We start from the raw sequence: 8184 nt of genomic DNA on the forward strand, positions 1-8184 counted from the left end.
TTCTTCCTAAGAGAAAGGCCTAACCATTGAAGTCAGTTCTCTGTGGGAATTACAAAATTCATGGCTTGTTTCTAAGCCAAGGGCAGGGAGAATGCTCCAAACAAACAAACAAAAGCAAAACAGTGATCTCAACTAGATGAAGAGAAGCCAAGGCTCACACAACAATCCTGCCGGACACGCCTTTGTGTTTCTTCCTCCACAATCCAGAAGGCCTGCGACAAGCTACCGTTGGAGATTTGCGCTGTTTTGATGAAGTGTTGCTCTGAGGCTCGGAAGGATGACTTCAAATGTGCCTTAGCTCATTGCATTGTACAAGACCGATGTGCCGTCTACCGTACTAACGTGGCTCCTTTTTATTTCATCTAGATTTAAAATCTGGAATCTGTATCCAAAAAGAATTCCCATCCTCCCTCTTTCCATCTCTTCCCTTTGCTTTTCCTGCTTTCATTATATACAAGACACAACTGAGCTGACTCGCTTTTCTATCATAGGATTTTAGCAGAGTGGAGTGGCTATCAGGTCAATACAGATTGAATGAACGAATTCATCATGGTATACAACTGTGGAAATCGTTGAAGCCTCCTCAAAACTCATTTTCTTACTTCTGAACTGGATTGATAACACTTTTATGTCCTGCCTACTATTTACCAGGGCCATTCTGAGAATCAATTGATTTAATGTGCATAAATATCTCTTTTTTTTTAATTTAACTTCTTTAATTATTCATTAGTTATAGGTGCTGCCACCAAAAGGCATAAACAAACATACGAGGAAGAAAAGACCAAACAAAGGTAAAGCGACACAGTGAACTTCTCAGCCTTGATCACCCCTCTTCCCATTTCACTAAATATCTCTTTAAACGCATGCATAATTAAACTATTTGGCCTAGGTAGGAGAAGCGCTAGGTAGATACAAACAAAGCACTAAGATTCACAAAGAAAATGATTGTGGCATGCATTAGTAACGTTCTCATAGCTCTGATAAAGGCACCTTAAGAAAAAGGACTTACTTTGGAGTACGATTCCGGAGAGATACAGTTTCATCATCATGGCAGAGAAGGCAGGAGGGATGTTGTAAAAGCAGAAGCAGGAGACTGTCAGGTCACATTATAGCTGTATTCAACAAGCAGCGAGTGAATAGGAAGTAGGGCCAGACTATAAAGCATGTGCCCCCCCTAGAGATGTGCATCATCTGGGCTCAACATCCTAAAGGTTCCACAGTCTCCCCCAAACAGCACCACCAGCCGAACACCAAGTTCTTAGACACTCAAGCCTGTGGGGCAACATTTCACATTTGTCATTTCAGACCACGCCATGGCATGAGAGAAATTCAGATGAGAAGCTCTTTGTATGATTCGTACTGTGATGACAGTAATTGAAATGCCCCCCTGCTGGTTCTGTTCTGCCGTCTTCAGCTTTACAGAGAGGATGCTTATTCGGAAAATCAGGTGCTTTCTCGAATCCAGGCATCCAATAAGAAACTCGGGTGGGATAAGCAGTTCCTCATTCATTAACCTCTACCCTCTTCATCAATGAACACATAATTATATTAGCCAAATGATGATCATGCCCTTTCTATTTTTATACCATTTTATACCATTTCACTTGCAACATTCTTCTAGGATTTAAACACAAAAAAGGTTTGTCTTTTCTACATATCACTTTTGTTCTTGGGAACTCCAGTCCTTTTCTACATAGCCTTAAAGAATTTCAAGTGGCGCCTCCATCATAAAGTAGGTGACCTTTATGAAATGAGTCATTCCCCTTATTAAATATTAAAGCATTTACATGTTAGGAAAAACATTGCCTCATGGGCTAAAGGGAGAGGAGGAACTGGACTTCCCAATCCAATATGGAAACACTCGGTTTTAAGTAAATCAAAGCTACAGAGCTCCAGTCTGCCCTCATTTCTACCCAGATCCCTTTTTGTCAGAATAAAGGTGTCATGGTACCCAGGAGAAACAGCCATGGTGGAAAAGAACAAGACAGATTAAGCATGAGATGGCTCAGTAGTTAGGAGCACTGACTGCTCTTCCAAAGGTCCTGAGTTCAATTCCCAGCAACCACATGGTGGCTCACAACCATCTATAATAGGATCCAATGCCTTCTACTGGTGTGTCTGAATATATATATGTATATATATATATAATAGATCTTTAAAAATAAAAAGGTCACCCATCACTGCCACCCTAGCACAGTGTCAACAAGCAATACAGCTTGTCCTCTGTAGCCTGTTATCCTTGCGACCTGGACTGGGGTCCTCCATGTGAAGTCCCAGAACAGTGCTCCTGTGGATGCTGAGATGTGAGAGAATGAAGCGTGTCCTCAGAAACCCTGTCAGCTGCTTTTTTGAGACACTGGGTTTAAAAGAGAAAGCTTTTGAGTGTACCTTTGGGAGATGGGGGCTAGGTTCCTGGAAATGACAGTAATGACTTTAGTTGTGTCAGCACAAGCTCAGGTTTTCTACCTTAGAGTCCTAGAATTTCTGACCCCACAACTCTCTGTATATGCCCCCACCTTCTTAAAATTCTCTGGCGTCCTGGCATGTCTCAAATCACTGGGAGCTATTGCACATTAGATTATTAGTCCATGTTCTCAGGCCCCTATAAGATTTACGGTGACCTTTAGAAAGGCATTTGTGGTTGGCTACATGGATAAAGTTCTGGCAATACAAGCTTGAGAGTCTGGGTTTAACCCTCAGAGGTGCAGTAGAGCATGATTCTGGGATCCAGTATCTTCAAGGGGAGACGGTAGGAAGAAATAGGAGAAGTCTCTCAAGCTCACACTCTCAGCTAGCCAGGAGTAGCAATAACAAGAGGCCTCAACCAGTGTTCAGAGTTGTCCTCTGACCTTCACACATAGGTCCTTGAATTCACAAATAGGAACACACACACACACACACACAATTTTGTATAGTGTTTATTTTTAATTATGCATGTGTGGGTATTTGTTTGGGTGTGAGTATATACCTTGAGAGGCCAGAATCATCGGATCTGATGGAGCAGAGTTGTGGGCAGTTGTAAGCTGCCCAGGGTGGGTGTTGGAATCTGACCTCTGTCCTTGAAAGAATGGCGCATGCCGCCATAGTCACTGAGCCATCACCCTGGCCTCCACAAAGGTAAATTTACTAACTGCCAACTGCCAGGCTTGCAGAAGGCACTTCTTCTCACCACACTTTATATTCCTCAACAAGTTAGGAATCTTTTTAGAACATTCTTTCAGGACGGACACTACCTACTGCTGGGCCTTGCCATTTGCTCGTTGCAACTCTGAAGATATTGTCAAGGTGCTTTAGTCTTCTCAGGAGAGAAATACAGAAAGTAGGAAGAGCCGCCCGCCTGGCAGCTGCTTTCAGGTTCAGTAGGATAAGAGATCTGAAGCCTGTCTGGCTCATAGGAAGGACTGTCTCTGTGCCAATTAGATTAAAAAGAAACAAACAAGAGCATAAAGTCTGATCTGAACAAAGATGAAGATCAATTGAAGACTTATCTGCCAAGCCCCATGTTTAAGATCTAAAGTAAAAATGCCAGAAGTAACTGTAAACAAAGGAAAAATATTTTAAAAATTTCATTATATTAGCTGATGGTGGTGATCATGCCTGTTTTTAAACTAGCCATGAAATTGCACGCATGACATCTGCATGTATGTATACACGTGTATACATACATGCAGATGTCATGTGTGTGAATTCAAGGACCTATGGTACATGTGTGAAGGTCAGAGGACAACTTTGAACACTCGTATGCATATATATGCATGTATGTAAGTATGTGTTGCTTTTCAGGTTGATTGACCTATGCATGTGGTTCTGTAAGACTATGATTTAATATATGCGCATGTTTAAAACCAAGTTCCACTGTAAGAGAAACTATTGTGAGCAATCCAAACCTAACTAGAAAGGTGACACATGGGTAGATGTGATTATACTGGTACTCTGAGCTTTATTATGAATTATAAGTTGCTTATACAGCTGGGTAAGAACCACAATCTCCTCTAGGTATTTTTTATCCTTCGAGGAAGCAGACTTTACAGCACGGCCTGGCAATTAGCTAACTTCATTAAAAATCAGCCGGATCAGTGTTCCTGCTCTGCCTGGCACTGTTAAGAGGAAGAAGAGATGGGCGATGAAGACAACATAAATGGGAATTTTGCACTCATTGCTTTCTGAGTGTTAGCCCATTGGATCATTACAGAAATCCAAGAAGATATGAACTGCTTTCTTCTCCACCCTGGAGAAGTCACACAGCACAAGACTTACCTGCTGCCTCCCCTCTCCCACCTCTACTGCCCAGCAGAACCTTCTCAGATGGAAGTCTACCTCATTCTTTTCTTTGGCATATTCTCCTCACAAGATCTGGTGCTCACTTCACACTGTGCCATAGATGTGGGAGACACAAGAAGGCTCCATGTATGCATCAACATCATGTTTCTGCATATGCCCAAATAATGCTCAGTAGCTACTGAACTTCTGGTGTCCCTTAGTGTTATTCTCATGGTTGCAAGGATTCCAGTTGACTGAAAACTAGAGCACCCACTTCAGCAAGCAAAACCCCGGAATGATTGAGATGCATGCTTGGTTTAGAAGGAAGTTCTTACTCCCATTCAAGTATATTCTCCAAACCCCAATCCAACATATCAAAGTTTCTGCCCAGCAACCTGAAATGTTTTCCCTGGTAGGAAGCCAACTATTAAGAAAATGGTCAATACTTTCTGCTTGTTTACCTAGGATCAGCATTTTCTGAGCATCTTCTCTATGCTAACAACTGTCTCAGTCTCTGAACCCATTATGAGTCACCCTTTAAGACCTCTGTGTTATGGACTTTCCTGGTTAACAGGGGCAAGAAAATGCACAGAGGTCCAGAAGGAGCCCAGGACTCAGTTGTGGAGTTTCCATCTCTGCCAGTCTACCTCAGGGTCATTCTGTGTCTGGTCTTCCTCCAGTGCAGATCATTACCATCTCTATCACAGGTGTGACTAAAGTTTTGAGTACTCAGTCCAAGGCTTGGCATTGAGTGTGAAGTATTCAACTTAATTTACTTAGAAGCAACAACATTGGTATCAATAACCATCATCATTATCACCACCACCAAGGCCACCATCATCATCGTCATCATTGACATAAGCAACCTCAGCAGCAGCTTACATTGTGCTTCCTTGTCTTGGATGGACCCTGATGGAAAGTTGCTGACCTCTCCTTGAAGTCTGGGGGGAGGGATTTCTTCCTAAGCTATATATTGACTAATATTTATTAAAGTTGGGTCTTGATCAGCACGTTGTTGACTTGACTCATTTCTCTTTTCGCCATTTCTTCATTATCCCTAAGTGTTTCTCTTCCAGGAACCAACTCCCAATAACAACAGAATACAACAGGAAGTCATTTTCATCCCTGTGTCACTGGATGCTCTTCTATTTAAAAGAATAAGTGGAGGTAGATAATAATACATTGACCTTCCCAGGTATTAGGAATAGTGACATGTTGATAAACCCTGAAAATATATAAAGAACTATATAGCTGCTAAAGAACACCATTCTCAATCTCTCTGCCTCCTTCTTTTCCTCTGCTTCCTCTTTCTTTTTGATTTTGTTGCTGTTGCTGTTTTTCAAGACAAGGTTTCCCTATGTAGCCTTGGCCACTGTGTAGACCAGGCTGTCACAGAGTTCATAGACAACCAGCCGCCTCTGCTCATTCAGTACTGGGATGAAAAGCATGTGCCACCACGCCCTGCTCCCAACATATTCCTAATAGATCAGAATCAAGAGCTGCTCTAGGTCGCCATGGCTGAGAAAGTTTGCCTTTAATTCCTAAGTCAGTTTTCCAAGGCACACAAGTCAAGCCCAGCTCATCTCCTCTCCCCAGATACCAATCCATAATTATCTTCTGACACGTTTTTTTTATAGCTCACTTCCTTCAAAGAGAATGCTTGTTGAATACTATTCAGTAAGCTGTTTCCGAGTCTTGACATTGAATAATAGACATCCCCAAGCCCCCTCTCCTCACACACTGTAGGTGCTTTTGTTTGTTCATTTCTTTTGGATTTTTGTTTCTATAACCCAGTCAATCCACATCTCTACCTCATTCCTCAAAGGATGCTCACTTTCTGTTCCTGGCGACTCCAACACTTTCTGAGATAGCAATAATGATTCTAAATATGCAAGCATGCAGGCTAAAAACAAAACAACAACAACAAGGACAACAAAAACCAAACCTTCATTTGACATTTCCTTAGAGCCTGGCTTTCTTCTTCACATTCTCCATATCTCTGTGCCTAGAGCTGGCCTTTGTACTGAGCCCATATGATGAGGTCTCTACAGAATACAAATGAATTAATGCCATGGGGAGGCAGGACTCCTCTCTGTCCCTCTAGAGCTCAAGGATTACAGTTTACTTAAACTCATCAATGACTTAAGACCTTGAATACAGGGCTACTGTCTCGACCAGGCCTTTTAGCAAGCTTTATCCTGGCACTTCCTGCTAGGGAGACTGTGCCTCTGAGGACTTACACTTGATAGTAAAGAGCTCACCTGTTTCCTTTCTCATCTGCTTTTGAGCACTGTTCCCATGTGGACACAGTCACAACTAAATGAAAAACTGAATACACAAGTTGCTTTTTCAGTGAGTGGCACATGAGATGCTCTCCAGCAACATTAAAGAACTGCAGTCCAGCGACCCTCTATTATCTGACTGCTCATAGCTTCCAATCTCTTCCAGATGTTTCCAGCACTGTCTTAGCTGTGCACTGACCCCTGCATTTGATGCCAGGAAAGATGATTTGTGTCGACAGTCTATATTCATAAAAAAAAAAATGTAATGTGCTTCTCAAGTCCTCTAGGCTCACTTCTACTGGAAAAACCCAATGCAAATGAGACATCTGCTTCTCATGTGCAGATGGTGCAGGCAGCTTCCACAGCTTTGCCAAATAAAGAGAGTGGGAAGTCTCACATAGCAGCATACACGGGTTCTGCTTCTTTGTTAGAGATTAAAGAGGATGACGAGAAAATATGATGAACATACTTTCTGAAACTGCACTCCTTTGTATTTCAGCATAATACACATTCAATTGCTCCAAAGAATTATTCGTTGAGTTTTTTCCATGAGAAGGAATGTTGTCAAACATTCCAGATGTTTTTACATCTGGAAGAAGTTCAAACAAACAAGCAAACACACACAAACATGGCATAGACTCTGCTTAGAAAGATAATGTAATAAATCTTTTCTTTTTAGATGGTAAAAATAAATTATGCATTTTCAATATTAAGACTGGGTTTTTTCAATGGAGTCAAGACTCCAACCCTCTGAATCAGATGAATAATTTAAAAGTCCATGTATACTGACTAAATTTGTACTACTATGACCCACGGATGGCCAATGACAAACTTGTATTTATTTTCTTTAGAAGCTTTCAGTTCTACTGAGAGAGGCCGACAAGTAGCCGGATAGTCAGAACACAGCATGGTCAGCACACATGTCAGTCCACTGAAAAGGAACTGTAAGAACTTGTATGAGGTCCAGTAGCTCAGTTGGTCAAAAGCTTGCCTAGTGTTCATGGAAAAAAAAAAAAACAAGTTCAATCCCTACAACTGTGCAAAGCAGATGTGGAAGTACACGAATGTAATACCAGCACTTTGAAGGCAGAGGCAGGAGAATTGGAAACTCAATAGCATTCTTAGGTATGTAGCAAGTTCGAAGCCATGAGTTGGTCTCAAGCAATCTTAGGTAATTGAAACTGGTCATTCCTCTGCTACTTTGCAGCTTGTAGCTTCTATATTTTCCAGATATCTCAAGCACTGATTCTAATTGCTTAACCATGTATGCCTTTAAGTAAACAACGAACTTTGAATTTGATTGTATGGGACCCTGTCTAAAACAAAACAAAACAAAACAAAAACCCCAACAAAAAACTACAGGCACATTCAACAGCTGCAATCTTCAGCTCACACACTGCTTGCTTTCCTCATGTGAACTCCCAGCATTTTCTTTGGACTTCCACAATGGACTGTTTCCATTTGTATGTCCTCCTCAAATATTTGTAGAATGAAATAACAATTTCCTTACCTTTTCTAAACACAGGAAACTGATATCTATAGCTCAGTCATTACTGCTCAACATCTGATCTCGCATACCTCTAGCTGGGCTGTGAGCTAAGAGATAAAGTCTCCTGGAACCCTGAGAACGTAGATCTTTGCA

The sequence above is a fragment of the Apodemus sylvaticus genome, chromosome 10 (genome assembly GCF_947179515.1).
Source record: "Apodemus sylvaticus chromosome 10, mApoSyl1.1, whole genome shotgun sequence".
In the NCBI taxonomy this organism is placed as follows: Eukaryota; Metazoa; Chordata; class Mammalia; order Rodentia; family Muridae; genus Apodemus; species Apodemus sylvaticus.